Raw genomic sequence first — 14,939 nt, 5'->3', positions numbered from 1 at the left:
ATTCCCTGGGTCAGGAGCACTGCATTGTCCACACCACCAGCCTGGGGTTTTTGGAATGGTGGTGCTGAGGCTGCCCCCTCCTCCAGCAGCTCCAGCCAAGCCAGGATCAGTGTGCACAGGGACACATTGCTTGGGCAGGCTTTCCAGCAAGGGAGGAGAGCATCAGAGCAGGGATGCAGGGCTCGAGCTGGCCTGCTTCTCCCTTCAACATGAGGGGCCCTGTGTTGGCAGGAGAGATGTGACCCCGAGCAGCTGAGTGCCCGTGACCTTTGGAGGGCCTGTGGCACTTCTTTACAAGAGCAGAGAGACATTTACGGCGGCGCCGTGGCCGACCTCCAAAGCGTGCAGATTACTTTTTGCCTCCTTAAATATTCTTTGCGGTGTCCATGAGCTCTAGAAATGCCAAAAGCGCTGGAGCAGCTCCAGCTGAAACAGATAACTTGGTGTTATTCATTTGGCAAAGCAGTGTTTTCACCTCCCATCCTAAGCTGTCGTGTGTGGTAACCGGGCTGTTGGATAACCACCCGTTTAACCCCAGCAGTGGCTGCCCCCCAGTCACTGACACTGTGGGGGCTCCCTGGTAAATAAGCAGTTGGAAGTTAGAAGTAGTATGGAAACACACAATACCTTTATAAAACTCACTGGGCTGTAGGTGGCAAATAACTTCAGCAATTCCCAAATGGCCTCAAAACACAGCGGCTGCAGAGGCAAATTAGTCATTTTATGCTCTAAATACTTAATGTCAGCACTAAAAATGAAGAGATGGAAGAATGTCATGGAGAAGAGGATCAGGACACATCCAAAAACAAACCCCATCCTCATCTGGCATAACTGGATGTGGAGCAGCAGCAGAACCAACGCAGCCACTGCCCAGGCAGTTACGTGAGCAGCGCCATGGGAGAACGACCCACATGCAGTTCAAATATTGACACTGAAAAACAACAGTCTCCTCCTGTCTCTGACCAAGTAGAGTTTGAGACAGAGGCCAAAAAAGATGATTCCAAAGGTGCTGCCCACTGACAGGGCAAGGGACATGAAAGGCACAGCGTGAGGCTTTTCTACTTGTGTGGGAAATCAGGAGGGGAGAGATAGGAAGCTGGCACTGCAGAACGGGATTGAAAAAAAAATAAAGGAGTAACAAGTACAGGCTGTGGTGTGCCTGGAGAGGGCTCAGGCTAACTGAGGCAGCAGTAACACAGCCCAGGAGCAGCAGAGCCCACGGCTCCCACCCGGGCAGTGGAGAAGTCCGGGGCGCTCCGGCCGGCACCGACTGTATCCGCGGGCTCGGGGCTGGGAACGGAGCCTGGCACTTGGGCTCTTTTCCTTGTTTGATTAGTTCCCTTTCCTTTGGCAGCTGAAAGGACTCTTGGCAGCACCAGGGCTTCGCATCTTGTTGAGCTGAATAGGAGGGAGCAGGGTTTTGGCAGGGACAAAAGAGCATACCACTGCTCCATCAATGGCCTCATTACTGAGCGCTGCGGCTCCGAGGAGGGAAGGAGAGCTTGCTGCTGGTAGGCAAACACGGGCTGGAAATGCATTTCCAGCTTGACCTATTACTCTGAAGATATCAGCTCAAAGGCAAGTTGAAAGCCTGACAGTTTTTATCTGCTAAGGAGATGTGTACTGTCTATCCCTGGTGAGGGTCTGGAAGCCAGCCTGGGTGTGTGTGTGTGTCTGTCGAGACCCAGCCAGGGAGCTGAGCCATCTGAAACACAAGGGTGGCAGAGAAAATGAAGGGGCACACAGGTTTTCAGGAAGGGGTTGGAGTGCCCTGACTGCTCAACGGGTGCTCATCACCTGGTCATGTTAGGACCAAGGGTAACAGCTGTATGGTCTCCTGTGCAGGCCTTTTGAAAAACTAAAACACGAGACATCTGCCAGCAAATACTCTGTAGAAGTAGCTGGTCACCCAGCTGGCTGTATTTTAGTTACAATTTATTCTATAAATTTATTATGGTATAAATCAATACTATTTATTCATTCAGACATAATGACAAGCCTGCCCATGCAGATGCCATTAACGACCTGAGCAGATACATTTTTAAAGACATGTAGGTGAGAATTTTTAACAAGCCAATAATAATGTATTCTACAAAGTCTATTTTCTCTATCATTATGTCCAAGCAATGGGATTTTCAGGAACATTCATTGTATCCTGTTGCTAACAATTTACAGCCAAGCCTGGTGTGAATCAGGTTAGGTCAATACCAACTCCTGTATTAATATTCTCAACTATTTTGAGAACCAGTTGTACAGAGGGTGGCACAAACCACACAATGTGTGTCATGGTTAAGTGGGGCTGAGCACTTTGAAAATGGTCCAAAAGTATTTGCAAGTGAAAACTTGATGTGGTCTGTACGAATCATTTCATGTAGAAGTGAAGTTTAGCCATGTAAGGATGAAAGTTATGGCAGTGGAAGGTGATCCAGGAACACTGCAAAGGAGTTTAGAGCAGAAAATTTTGAGTTGTGCAATACTCTTGGTGGGTACTTGTAAGAAGGACAAACTGGGGACAAGTAAAATGGCTGCAGTGGTTTTGGAGTTCAAACTCCAAATTCCAGCCTTGCTTCTCCAGGGCAATTTCTGAGGAATTCCCTGGAGTTAAGCTAAATTTAAAATGGTTTCAAGGAGGAGGAGTGAGAAGCAAACCTCATCATCTCAAAACTTGCTCAGATAGAGGCTCTGCTCGGCATACCAAGATGAATAATAAATAGCAGTCATCCATCCGTGTGGATGGATTGGCTCTGCCCACAACAGAGGGTGTGAAAAAAAAAAGTGTGAGGGGAACATTTCCCAGCAGCTCTCCCTCTGGAAACCTCTTGCTCACATGGTATTGATCGAGAGAAGGAACAAAGAAAAGACATTAGTTAAATAAAATGTTTTAACGTCAGGCGGGACATGGATGGTTGAGTTGTTCATCATCCCAAAGAGTCTTTGAGGAGAAGTAGAGGGAGAGCTCAAGCTCGAGGCTGGCTCCAGCCCAAGGCAGAGACCAGCACCAACACACCCCGCTGTCCTCCAGCCCTCCTGGCCACACCAGGGAAGTCTCAGGGCTCCCTCCTCCTCCCCTTCCCCCGTGGAGAGCCCACTCCTGGCACGATGTTGGAGCTCCCTGTCAGTTGTGCTGCTGCTGAGGAGCTCCTGACCCAATGCCTGTCACGTTCCCAGGGCATCCATGCCACCTCCTGGGACACAGAGGAAAAGCTCCAGCAGCTCACTTGGCATCATGATGCTCAGCTTTTAGGCATTCCCCTGAGACAGGAGGGAGAGGAAAGGCAGGAGCAGCCTGCAGGCAGGCGGCTGGGCTGGGCTGGGAGCCTCTCCCCTCCCTGTCTGATACCAATCCCATAAACGATCCCAGGGGCACTGGACTGCAGCAGTCACTGACGTAAGGGAGACACACATTGGATGCACCACAGTGGAGCCCAGACCTGCTCACCTGCCCTCTTGGAGGGACCTGCTGTCAGAGGGGTCGTGGGTGTCCTGGTGGGACCTGGAGGGCAGAGGGATCTGTGCTCTCCCCCTGCCCCATGCCCCAGGTCTGCTCTCTGGGCAGCTTGAAAGGCTGCGAGAGCAAAACCATCCTTGCAGCCATAGAGAAAGGACTGGCTCTGCAGCTTGGATGGCACACAGATATTCACACAGTGCTCTGGAAACGGTGGGAAAGGGTGAAAACACGTTCCTTTCTTCCTGGGAAGAGCTGGAGGGATGCTCTGTTGCTCTGGCACCTCCCGCCTCACTGCCCTGTGCTGTGGAGGGAGGAGGCAGCTCTGGCAGTGGGAGTCTGGGGTGGCCAAAATTGATGGTGAGCTGCAGCCCTGGCTGGGGAGCTCCTGGGACCGGGGAAGGCTCTGCCTTGGACAATGGATTATTTTTAACTAGCTCCAATCTTCAAACACTGTGGCTTAAAAAAGGGGGGAAAGAAAAGAATGGCTGATTTGTGCAAGCTCCCCTGCTCCCATTAAGTCAGTGGAAGTGGTGCTCTGCATTTCAATGGGGGCAGGACTGAGCTTCTCACGAGATAAATTGCACCGTGTCCCTTTGCATGCTCTGTGCAGCTAGTCCTGGCTTGCTCAGCTTGCTCTTTCCTGGTCCCCCTACGAACACCCCTCCCTCCCTGAAATGCTCCCCAGCAGATTTTTTTTGTTGTTGTTGTCATTTAGCTATTCATTTTCCATAGGCTGCCTTCATTCCCGTGGCCTTTTGCAGCTAGGAGACAAGATGTTGCCTTGGAAACAAAGCCCCTTAGATGTTTGGAGTCTCTGGGATTGCTCTGTCTGCTCCCGAGTACTTTTAGGTTATTTTTATTAACCACACAAAGATGCAGCAGGCTCGTAGCCCAGGCAGAAAGTAGCCCTGGGAGGTGGAGGGAAGGTGAGTATCTCACTGGCATCGCTCGCTCCTCTGTGGGTATTTTCTTGTGATGCACCACGGGCTGAACGCCTGCGAGAGAAACAGCATCTCCAGAGAGTGCTGCACAGGCAGGGCTGCTCCTGGGGTTGGGATGGCTGCAGCCAGGCAGAGCTGCAGGAGAGCCAGGGAGAGGAAAAGCCAAAGTAACCGAGAGAAAGAGGAGCTAGGAATGTCATCCATCTGGATTTCCTGGGATTTCTCACGCTCCACTGACTGGCCATGCCATGGAGGGACCCACCTCACACTCTGCTGCCCAGAGGTACACGGTGGCTATGGGGCCTGGTCTGCTTATTGTAGAGGAAATCAGATTTCCAGACCCATTAGGCAACTGTGGAAGTCTCTGCTCCAAGTTTTCTTGGCTCTGTGCCACCGGGTGAAAAAGGGGCAGCACAAACAGACCCCAAGCCTGAGCTTTGGCCCCCTTTGGGCCAATGGAGCACACTGGCTCCTTCTGCCCCAAATCTGTCTGCAGGGCAGGTCTGACCCCTTCTGCAGGGGGGCTCTGGGAGGCAGTCAGAGGCTGTACTGTTCCCATCTCCCCTTATCCACAGGCATCACTGCATGACACTGCCAAATCCCAGTCCCTCCATGAAGAACATTTTGGAGTTGGCTTTTACTCCTTCTTCTGCAAAGATGTAAAAAAAGAAACAAACCAAAACCAGATTTAAAGAAGCTCCCTAATCTCCTGATGGTACTTGAAATATTTCCAGTCCAGCCAAAGCATTCCAGAAAATGTGAATATTTGTTATTTTCCCAAAAATAATCAGTCCAGTATTAAATCCTGTGCCTTGCTACTCATGTCAGCACAGTCCTCTGCTCTGTGCAAACACGAGGGAGGGCTTCCCACTGCAGTGGCTGCAGAGCCAGGGAGGCTGGCACAAGGAGAGGGGGAGCACAGAGGGGAAGGGAGGGAGGCACTGAAATGGGGTGAGCCTGGGAGGCAGCAGGTGAGGACTGGCAGCACCCAGTGGGCAGGGACCCCCCCAGAGGTGACCACCAGGTCACATCACAGAGCTCCTGCCATGGGGCTGGGATGGTGCAGCCATTTCCATCCCAGACTGCAGGCAGGCAGTGGTGCCATCCCTGCTCTTTAGTGGGGTTTGAGGGGACTTGTAATAGCAGCAAAATGTTTGGGGGGATCCACCCTCTGTGTCACATGGGATTACACACAAGGGAGCAACTCTGCTGTTTCCTGGCATTTTCCATCATAGCTGAGCCTCACAGATGCCCAGGCTAGCAAGATGCTCACAGATTTTCTTATCCCTTCTGGTGCATCCTCACCAGAGCGAGGAAGTCTGCCTCATGCTCACAAGTGTTATAAATGCTGGGTGCTTTTTTTCCCATTGTTGCTGATTTTCCTTGTCAATACTACATGATGCCATGGTTACAGAGATGTAGGACTAATCCAGTGACAGCAGGTTATGAGCTTTTTTGGTTTTGACATTCTTTGATGCTATATTTGTGCCAGAAGAATAAATAATAAATACACACAACAGCATCAAAGATTTCTTCCAGGCCCCCAGCCTGTTTCTGCCTATCCTTGTTAAGCTGTTAGAAAGATAGTTTCCTGCCAGCCACTTATTTTATGAACTATCCTGTCATCTAATGATGCACCTGAGGTCCCATTTATCCATTCTCTCTGAAAAGAGCACTTAATAAAAATAAAGTTCCTGTTAATGTCCCCGAGAACAGCTTCCCCGAAACAACAATGCCCACGTGCAGCCCAACAGGTTCCTTCCCTCCCTTTCCCTCTTCTTCCTCTTCCCACCCTCCCGCTACCAAAGGGTGGGAGAACTTTCTTGAGGGTCTCATAAGGAAAATGTAGAACATTTTTTCTCTGCAGCAACCTGAAACAATAAATAAGCAGATGTGTGAGTGTGTGACGTGCCTCCGCTCCGGTGAGGAGGAACTTGCTGGGGGTTATTCTCTGTAATCCCCACCGATCAAAGGAAGAGCTCCTTCAAGCCTGTTACAAGCACCCAAGTCTTGATTTTGCTGGAAATACGGCAGCACAGGGGAGATTTAACTAAAAATTTGTCTTTCATCTGCTCTGAACTCTGGGGCTCCTTCTAGGCAGGCACAGGCACCTCGACCATCCCCTGCTCAGCCTCGGCCCCATCAGATGCAGCTTCCCCTTCCAGCAGAACCTCAGCCAAATGCTCCTCCACCCCCATCTCTTGGGAATCCTGGTCTTCCCTGCTGAGAAAGGTTCACAGTCACCTGAAAATTAAGAGGGAGAGAAACTAAAGAAACATTGCAGTAGTAAGAAGTCGTGGGCAAAATTTTGCTAACCAGCCACTCAGTGAATTTTGTGTTGTTTCAGCCCATCCCCTTCACAGTGTTAATGTCATAGAATCCTGGAATGGTTTGGGTTGGAAGAGACCTTGAAGATCGTGTAATTCCAACCCCCCTGCCATGGGCAGGCTAAACCACAGTGCAGGCAGGTGCTGGACTTCAAGCACCTCCTTTTGTTCCTGCAAAGTCCAAGTAAAACCTGAGGAAAACCCCTTCCTCTGCTCTCAGCAGGGATCATCTTGTAAGACATTTGGGGAAAGAGCAGAGCACCAAAAACCAGAAAATTTGAGGTGGTGAGAATTCAAATTAGAACAGCAAATAAGCTGTGAGTAAAGGACTCCTGATGGGAAAATTCTTGTTGTGCTTGTTAATAGAGCTAGATAGAAATGTTTTATGAAATTGCTGAAAAACAGCCTGAAAGAAACCAAAAACATTTGTAAAATCCAGTCAAAATGTACAAATCCAGCAAAAATCTACAGGTAATCATGAACAAGAGGAAATTACATGAGGATTTTTCGAAAGGATTTTGCATTCCTGAAAAGGGCAAAGTATTTTGCTTTCATTTTTCCAATTTTTCATTCAGAAACAACATTTTTGTTTGAAAATTGACATGAATCTAAAATAATAATACTGAGCACCCAAACAACTCAAAATATTTTGATAGGGCTTAAGGCAAGTGCTTTGGCTGGATGTGAAATGAAATTTTTCAGAGGCCTTTGAGTCCAATGGAGAATGCAGGGGAACATGTTTCATCCAAGCTGATTTTTCACACCACCTAATTTTTCGGTTCTGCTGCCAAGTGGAAGAATCAGTGTTCTTTGGCTGCTGTGGGGCCTGATGTCACATCAGCAGTGAAAGAAATAATTTTGAGACCCCTTGTCAGGCAGAAGGCTTGGTTGTGAACAATGAACCCACTGGCTGCTGTAGCTGCTTCAGTGGAGAGCAGTGAGAAATCCCTACCCAGATATCCCATTATGGGTTACAGAGCAGAGGCAACAGGGAGGGACATTTAACAGGGTTAGGGTGAAGGGAGATCTGGATTTTTCCTCTCCCCCTACTCATACCCCCTTTAAGTATCTTCAACATAGATCACCAAGTGAAATAGGACCACGAATGAGGCTGGGCTCTCTCTGCCTGAAGAACCATTGCTTTCTTCAGGGACAGAGGACTGTAACCCACAGCCTCAGCCCCTCATCCTATGAGGCACTGATAAATCTGCGAGATTAATTGTGGAGTGGAGATCAGCACCCACCGTTCAGCACCGAGCTCTGAGCATTAAACTGATTACCGGGTTCCAGCACTGCACGGCTCCCCAGCGGGATGGCGCTGCCCTATAAATCATCCCACACAGGCGGCACTTAGCCAGAGATGTTAAAAAAATCCCTCTTTCTCCTGGGAATGCACCCCCACCATAGGGGCTGGTTTCCCTTTCTGTTCCAAAGACAAAGCCTGTTTTCCCCCCTTTGTGGTGGGAAAGCTTGGAATGCAGCTGTGTCCCCTCTGCCCTGCCACCCTTACGCGGTCGCGCCGAGGGATGTTGGTGTGGAAAATCTTAAAGACATTTGAAGAGTGGAGGATGTGCAGGCTAAAGGCATCAGGAATCCCCAAACCCTGAACGGGTTCCCAGGGAATGGCCACCACTCTGCTCAGCTCACGCTCAGCCCTCAGCATTGCAATGAATGTGAAAAAGCCGTTTATCTTCCCAACGCCGGGAGCCAACGCAGCCTCCCCACCTGCTCTCCCACTGTGGCATCTCAGGCACTTCCCCGCCATTTCCTGCAGCACAAACACTCCAGGGCCATTACATTCTGTGGACTTTTACCCGGCAGAGGGTTTTACAGAGAGGAGAAGGGCGGTGAGCTGCAAGGATTTTGCTCTCTCGTCTCTGCTCCTCGGCACTGCGGCAGAGCCCTCCCTGCGGAGCAGGAAGCCATGCGGGTAATGTCCCCCATCTGTGACTCTCTCTCTCATCCCCTCCCTGGTGGGCAGTGCTGTCTGTGCCCTGGCATGACGCTGGGGCTGGCAGGTCCCACGCTCAGCCCTGTGCTCGGTGCCAGCAGGACAGAGGGCCCAGCAGAGCCGCCCTCCCAGGGGTGCTGTGGAGTCTGCAGTGGCTCTCAGTCTCTCAGGAATGCCCTCTTCTTGATTTAGAAGGGACTGGGATGATCAGAGTGTGGTTTTCTCACCTTCCTTTGCACCTGGTGGGTCAGGACCTATTTTGAGACCATTTAACACATGCTTTCTGGCTTTCCCATCCTTGCTTGGAAAAATCAGATCATCTACCCACCGTGTTTGTCTTGCCCAGTTCAGGAGCTCTTCTGAGCTCCTCAAGAACAGGGGAAGACCCTGAGATTTCCTAGAATAAAGGAAATTTAGGAAATGACTTGTCATCTCTCTTGCAGGTTGAGTTCTGTGTTGTTGGGTGGTGGGTTTTTCCACCTCTCTGGTGAGTGAAGCACCATTTTCTACAAGGACACAGAGCTGTAGGAACTCTTATTATGGTGGTGGCCAGCTGGCAGCCTGAGAGCTTAGTCTAGTCCATGCATTATCCAGTCCCTGGATTGCCAGATAGTCATTAGTCCAGGCAAACGGGGAATATTATTTTACGTGTGTTGCAGGAGAGGAAAAGAAGGTTGTACCCACATAACAGCTAGCAATTTTTATTTGATCAGCTGCAGTATCATACAGAATGGGTAGGAATAAAGGTGGTACTGAACACAGAGCAGTTGGCCTGCTCTAAGAGCCATAATAATCTATAATATCAGTCCTGCTCAATGTCTCCCCAAATAGGAAGCAGCAGACAGAAAAAAAGCAGCTGTAACAAGGTTTCAGGCTAGAAATCCTAGACCACATCCCAGACACAGAGAACTGTTTGGCCAAGACAGTCAGAGGTGATGGTGCCATCTTGGCTCCAGAAGGATATGAAAACCAGGGCTGTACTAATTGATAGCCAGACAGCACAACCTCAGGAGGAGCTCTGGACGTCCCCGTGGCTGTCAGGTTGTGTTTTCCATCCAGAATGGTCTGCCTGCTCACAGACAGACAGACAGACAGCAGCCCTTCAGCCTGGTATCCAAGTCAACCAACCTTTCTGTGAGCCATTAACACAGGCAGGGTAGAAGATGGCTACTGTGACACTGTGGAAAGCCAACCATCTCTAACTTCCTTTGTTAGGCTTGGCTTTGCTGTGTGATGCAAATTGCTGGAGAGCACTGCCTGAAGCTCAGCATAAACCCAGAGCACTGGAATCTGTGCCTGGGGCTTTGCAGTCCCACCTCCAACTAAAGAGAGTGCAGAGGGCATGTAGTTTGGGTGCCCACCTCAAGGTATTCCCCAAAGGGATAGAATTTAATAAGTTACTGGATAGATTTTTACCTGCTCGGTGCCTTCCAGGATCTCTCAGCAAGCCAAATGCCAGGCAGAGGTGGGAGGCCCTGATGAAATGCTCTGAAGGCGGATGGCAGGGTGGAGGAGGAAGGGAGAAGGTTGTCTCTCCTGCAATGCACAGCAGCTGCTTCATGCCAGACAGATTTCCACAGATTGAGAGGTCAGCTCTGAAACACAGATGTGTGAGGGAGAGCGAGGGGGAGAGTCGTACGTGCAGCTATTCAGCATCTCCAAAAACTCCTATGGACTTGGAGCTGGGCCCTGGATGGCTCTGGAAGAGGCACATTCACCAATCCTGCTTCGTTTCCAGGATTTACTCGGGCTGCAAATGTTGTGAAAATCACTGGCTTTTGCTGTGATGCAGCCACACTTCGGTTGGGAAGCAGCGTCCAGATTTCTGGGACACTCTGTAAGGAGGAGGAGAGGAGGTTTTCAGTTTAGGAGACGTTCTGCCCCTAAATTATAGGATGTCATTTCTCACTGGGGTAGCAGAGCCATGTCTGCTGTGCCCCCAGGTCAGGATCTGGATGCCCCATGAAGGTTTCCTTCCAGGGACATTCTCTTTGGATGCTGGACGCTCTCAAGACATCAGTTTGATTTCCCCCAGGTCCATGACTGATGATGGCCACTACTTTTCCCACGAGATTGCTTGCTGATAACTAGCACCGTGCTGATTTGTCTGGCACTGCCAGCCAAATTGCAATGCTTATCTTCTCCCACACTGCATGGATTTTCTGAAATGTTCTGAGATGCAGCTCTGAGTACAACCAGCCACCAGAGGAAATTGCCCCAGAGCTAACCTTTGAGACAGGCCGAGTGACAAGTATCATTAATCAGAGTAAATAACAGCAAAAAATGATATTTACTGGGATTTAGTTCACCAGAAGGAAAGGACAGTACAATGTGACACAGTGGCTCAGCTCTCCTGTGGGTGTAACTCAGTGCAGCTCTGTAGGGTTTAGCAGGTTTGTACCACACAGCTTCACACAAGGTTTTGACTATCCCTTAAATTTCCCCCCTTCCAGAAAACTATTCCTTTTTGAAGAAAAAAAGGGGAAAAAAAAAAGTCCCCTAGTGAGTGTCCGGGCAACTTCAAAGGACCAGAGCCAGGATTTACCCTGGAATAGTCAGAGATAGAGACCTGGGTCCCACTCCAGTTCAACTCCACAGCAGACAGGGCAGGAGCAGCTCTGCTGGTACCTCCGTGGGCACTGGTCGTGGCTGCTGGTGAGGAACAAATAGTCAAGGGTGGTCTGTATTGGTGTGATGGAAAATAACTTGCTTGCAGAGCCAAACACGGCTGCCAGCAGTGTGAGGCTGACAGGAGGGGCCCCTCTCCCTTCCAGCAAGGTAACACATTGACTGGGCTGTGTGGCCGTGGCAAGAGAAGTCACAGGTTTGCCTGCTGAGCACAGGCTGCGTGCCCGGTGACAGTGACATATGGGAGACAATTAAATAACTGCATCTATGTCCAGGTTAGGGACAGAAAAGGTCCCCATGAGCTGGATTTATAGCATGACTGGTGCACAGGAAGGTGCCCAGCCCGGGGTCAGGAGTGGGGCACTGACTCCCTGCTTGTTCACAAGCTTCTGGTTCACATCTCTGTGCATTTCAGACCCTGCCCTGGGACTACAGAGCCCTCTCCGTTCCTCAGCCAGTGCAGAGGTTTGGTCTTTAGCAAAGGCTGATTTGGTCTTTTGGCTCGGTGGCTGAAGTTTGGGGGTGTATTTCACCTTCCCAGGGTCTCTGGGCTCAGCTGCCTCCCCAGGCCAAGCCCAGCCAGCTCTAATCCTCCCTCTGCAGGTGGACGGATCCAGCGTTCAGGAGTGACACAAAATGACAAATCCCACTCTCTGTAACCAACAACCTGAAGGCATCCGCTCGGGGGTCAGGGTTTCACCTGCCATGGAAAGTGCAAGCCTTTGGGAAGTGGCAGCAGGACACATGGGAATGTTGCAGGGATAGGCTGGGATGCTCCTGCTGAATAAGAACCAGCACGAAGGAGACCAGCCTGACCTCTCACCCTCCTCCCAGACGGCTCGTTCCGAGGAGACGGGAGCCAGAGCAGCTGGAAAGGCAGAGGCAGCAGAGCTGGGAGCAGCCCTGCTCCATTTTGTAGCTTCTTCCAGCAATCCCAGGAGCCAAGGGCTGCCTATTTTTAGCTCCCGAGGTAGCTGAAATACCACCGTGATATTCATTAACGGAACCCTGTCGGATGGGAGCTGCGGGGCCGGGGGCTGGTTGGCCTGTTTTGTTTTGCTGTATTTAATTGCTGGCTGCAGCACAGAGGCAGAGCCTGGCGGGAGGCTCCGCTCCTCTCACCTCGGGAAAAGCGGGAGCGCCAGACCCGGGGGAGGTGGACAGGGAAAAGTCAATCAGGCAGTATTTAAAAACCTACCTGCTGGGCCCAGGGGGGGCTGGAGGTTTTAATGTCATTCCCAGCTTGAGATGCAGCCTGGAGAGTGAGAAAAGAAAGGGATATCTTCTCTTCTTGGATCCGTAATTGCTCGTTAAATCATCTAACAAATGCCTGAACTCCTGGATGGCCCCATGCTTCTTGACAGAGGGGCTTCATCCTTGGCAGGGGAGAGGAGTATTTTTAAAAACACTCATTTCACCTGCTTTTTCTGGGTCTATAAAACTAAGAGTTCGATGGTTCACTCTGCAAAATAAAACCAAGTCTGGAATATTTTTATTGCCGTTCAGCAGGAGCAATAAACTTTCCTTCAAGCCCTGCTCCAGTCTGTTGACTCTCAGTCTGCCCCGCAGGCAGGTGTCCATGCTGCAGGAGGGCAGCCTCACCTGTCCCCAAAAGGGACCTCCAGTGACCACAGAGGAGCATGTACCAAAATAACCCCCTGCCCTACATCCTCAGCCCCACTTCTGGCCCAAGCAGACCCGAGGGCCACAGCCAGAGATGCCTGTCCCTGGTGGCTCCCATTCTACCCTGTCATTCACTGTTCATCTGTATCTTCTGCTCAGACTCTCCTGTGGTGGGTCTTGCTCACAGGGAACTGCCACAAGCCTCAGTAGTTGAAAAGGTGAGGCAGCTGTTTCCCAGCACAGAAAACATGACAACTGTGCTGTTCCCTCTGATGCTTTGCAGAAAGCAGCCTGTAGTTAAATCCACAAAGCTCAGAAGAAGCCCAGACCCTGCCCATAACAGCTGGAGAGCTTCAAATGTGCTTTGCCATTACAGACAGATGGACAGATCTGTGACTTATACCTATAACCCCCTCAGTGGTCAGGATAACATAGAAAGGCCTCCTTCTACCTGACTGAAAGCTTGGATGCTTTTCCTGCACCAGCCAGGCACAAATAACGGGGCCAGGCCAGACACAGCCATTAGTGGGGTTTGTGTCATTTAGAGTCTGTGAAAAGAGCAGAATTGCAGCTCCAGCAGGGCAGGCAAACCATACAGATGATTTATGAATATTCACTGAGCTCACGAAGCACTCCGGGGCAGAAAACAAGCTTTTGAAATTAACTGAACTCTTCAAGGTTCTTGGTTTGTCTTGGCTTTGAGGTGTGAGTCACCAATACTGTTCCTCTGAAATGAGCAGAGTCTGTACAGAGGGCTGGGAAGATTCCTGGGCACTAAAATACGAAGTTAAGCACTCTGTGAGACTTTATGTTCATAAAGCCCTCAAAGTAGAGTCCACCTCATTAAGTTTTATGGGATACAGTGCTGATACATACAGTACTGAGACTTCTTCAGCCCATAAAGGCTGGATGTTCAGGACACTTGAGGCTCTTTCCCTGAGCACTGACATCTCCAGCAGCTTCACTCTCCAGTGCCAGCAGTTTGGTGCCCTGCAGTTTTTCAGCGATTTCAGTGTTCAATAAAGAGGAGTTTTGATCCTGGCCGTGCAGGCCCCATCACACACCTTGTCATATCCACCCATGCCATTAGTTTATTGGGGTGCTCTTCAGCATGGGCACTCCTCCTCTTCTAACTGTGCCCAGCAAAGCACGGGCACTGCCTGCACTCCCCTCTGCCAGACTTGGGCTTCTGATCTGCCTTTGTTGGGTCAGGTCAAACACCCTGGAAGGTGAAGGCTTCCACCTGTGTTTGGCCAGGAATGGGCTCGATCTGGCTGATGAGACACAAGGTGATAAAACAAGGAGGTTGTCTTCACATGTTTGCTGTACACACATAAGGAATAAGAGCTCCTCTTTTCCAATTAGTTATAGAAATAATAATTGGGTTTGTGTCGGCTTGTAGAAATATGAGACATCTTTGAAGGAATGAAAGAAAAACTCTGCAGATGCTCCAACACCCCAAGGATTTCTGAGTCTGTGGGTGGTGTGGGAAATCCACTTCTTGCAAAGCAAGCAGAGAGGGTCATGAATTTGGGTGTCCTGCTTCTCAAACAAGTAAAGCATCAGCCACTGTGGACTATCACAGTGGGCTGAACTCAGCTATTCCAAGGCTGTCTAGACATTCCCATCCTAAATCTGAGACATCTTCCGGACCCAAGTTGTGTCAGAGCACTATCCTCCAGGAAAAGTTGCTGTTCCAGTGAATCTCATTTTTCTCACCAAAAAAGATTCCATCTGAAAATGGCCAGCTGGCCCTTCCCTCACTGTTGTGCTCCTGAACCGTGGGAGATTCCTCTCCCTGTGAGTCACAGAGCACCCCAGCCAGCCAAGGTGGTCTGCATTAGCATGAATTAGCCCTCATAGCAGGGGCTCATAGCAAAGAACAAGAATTCAGGAAAAGCAATAAACCAGCATCTGGAAAAAATTGTTCCTGGAGTCTCTCTGCCATCCTCTCTGATACCAAAGCCCTGCTTCAGCAAGGTTCCACACGTGGTTAAAGCGAGAGTCCTTGCAGGGTGTGC

At 50.2% G+C, this 14,939-nt stretch overlaps 1 protein-coding gene across 2 annotated transcripts in view; it reads left to right on the top strand.

Annotated features, from left to right (window-relative positions):
- Positions 1 to 14,939, top strand: part of GNAO1 (G protein subunit alpha o1) — a 135,790-nt gene that overhangs the window by 73,856 nt on the left and 46,995 nt on the right. The window lies entirely within an intron of this gene.

Source organism: Manacus candei, unplaced genomic scaffold, assembly GCF_025592945.1.
Source record: "Manacus candei isolate 608988 ecotype Guabito, Panama unplaced genomic scaffold, ASM2559294v1 h1tg000131l, whole genome shotgun sequence".
NCBI classification, from domain to species: domain Eukaryota; kingdom Metazoa; phylum Chordata; class Aves; order Passeriformes; family Pipridae; genus Manacus; species Manacus candei.
This window is presented reverse-complemented; position numbering and strand designations above follow the sequence as displayed.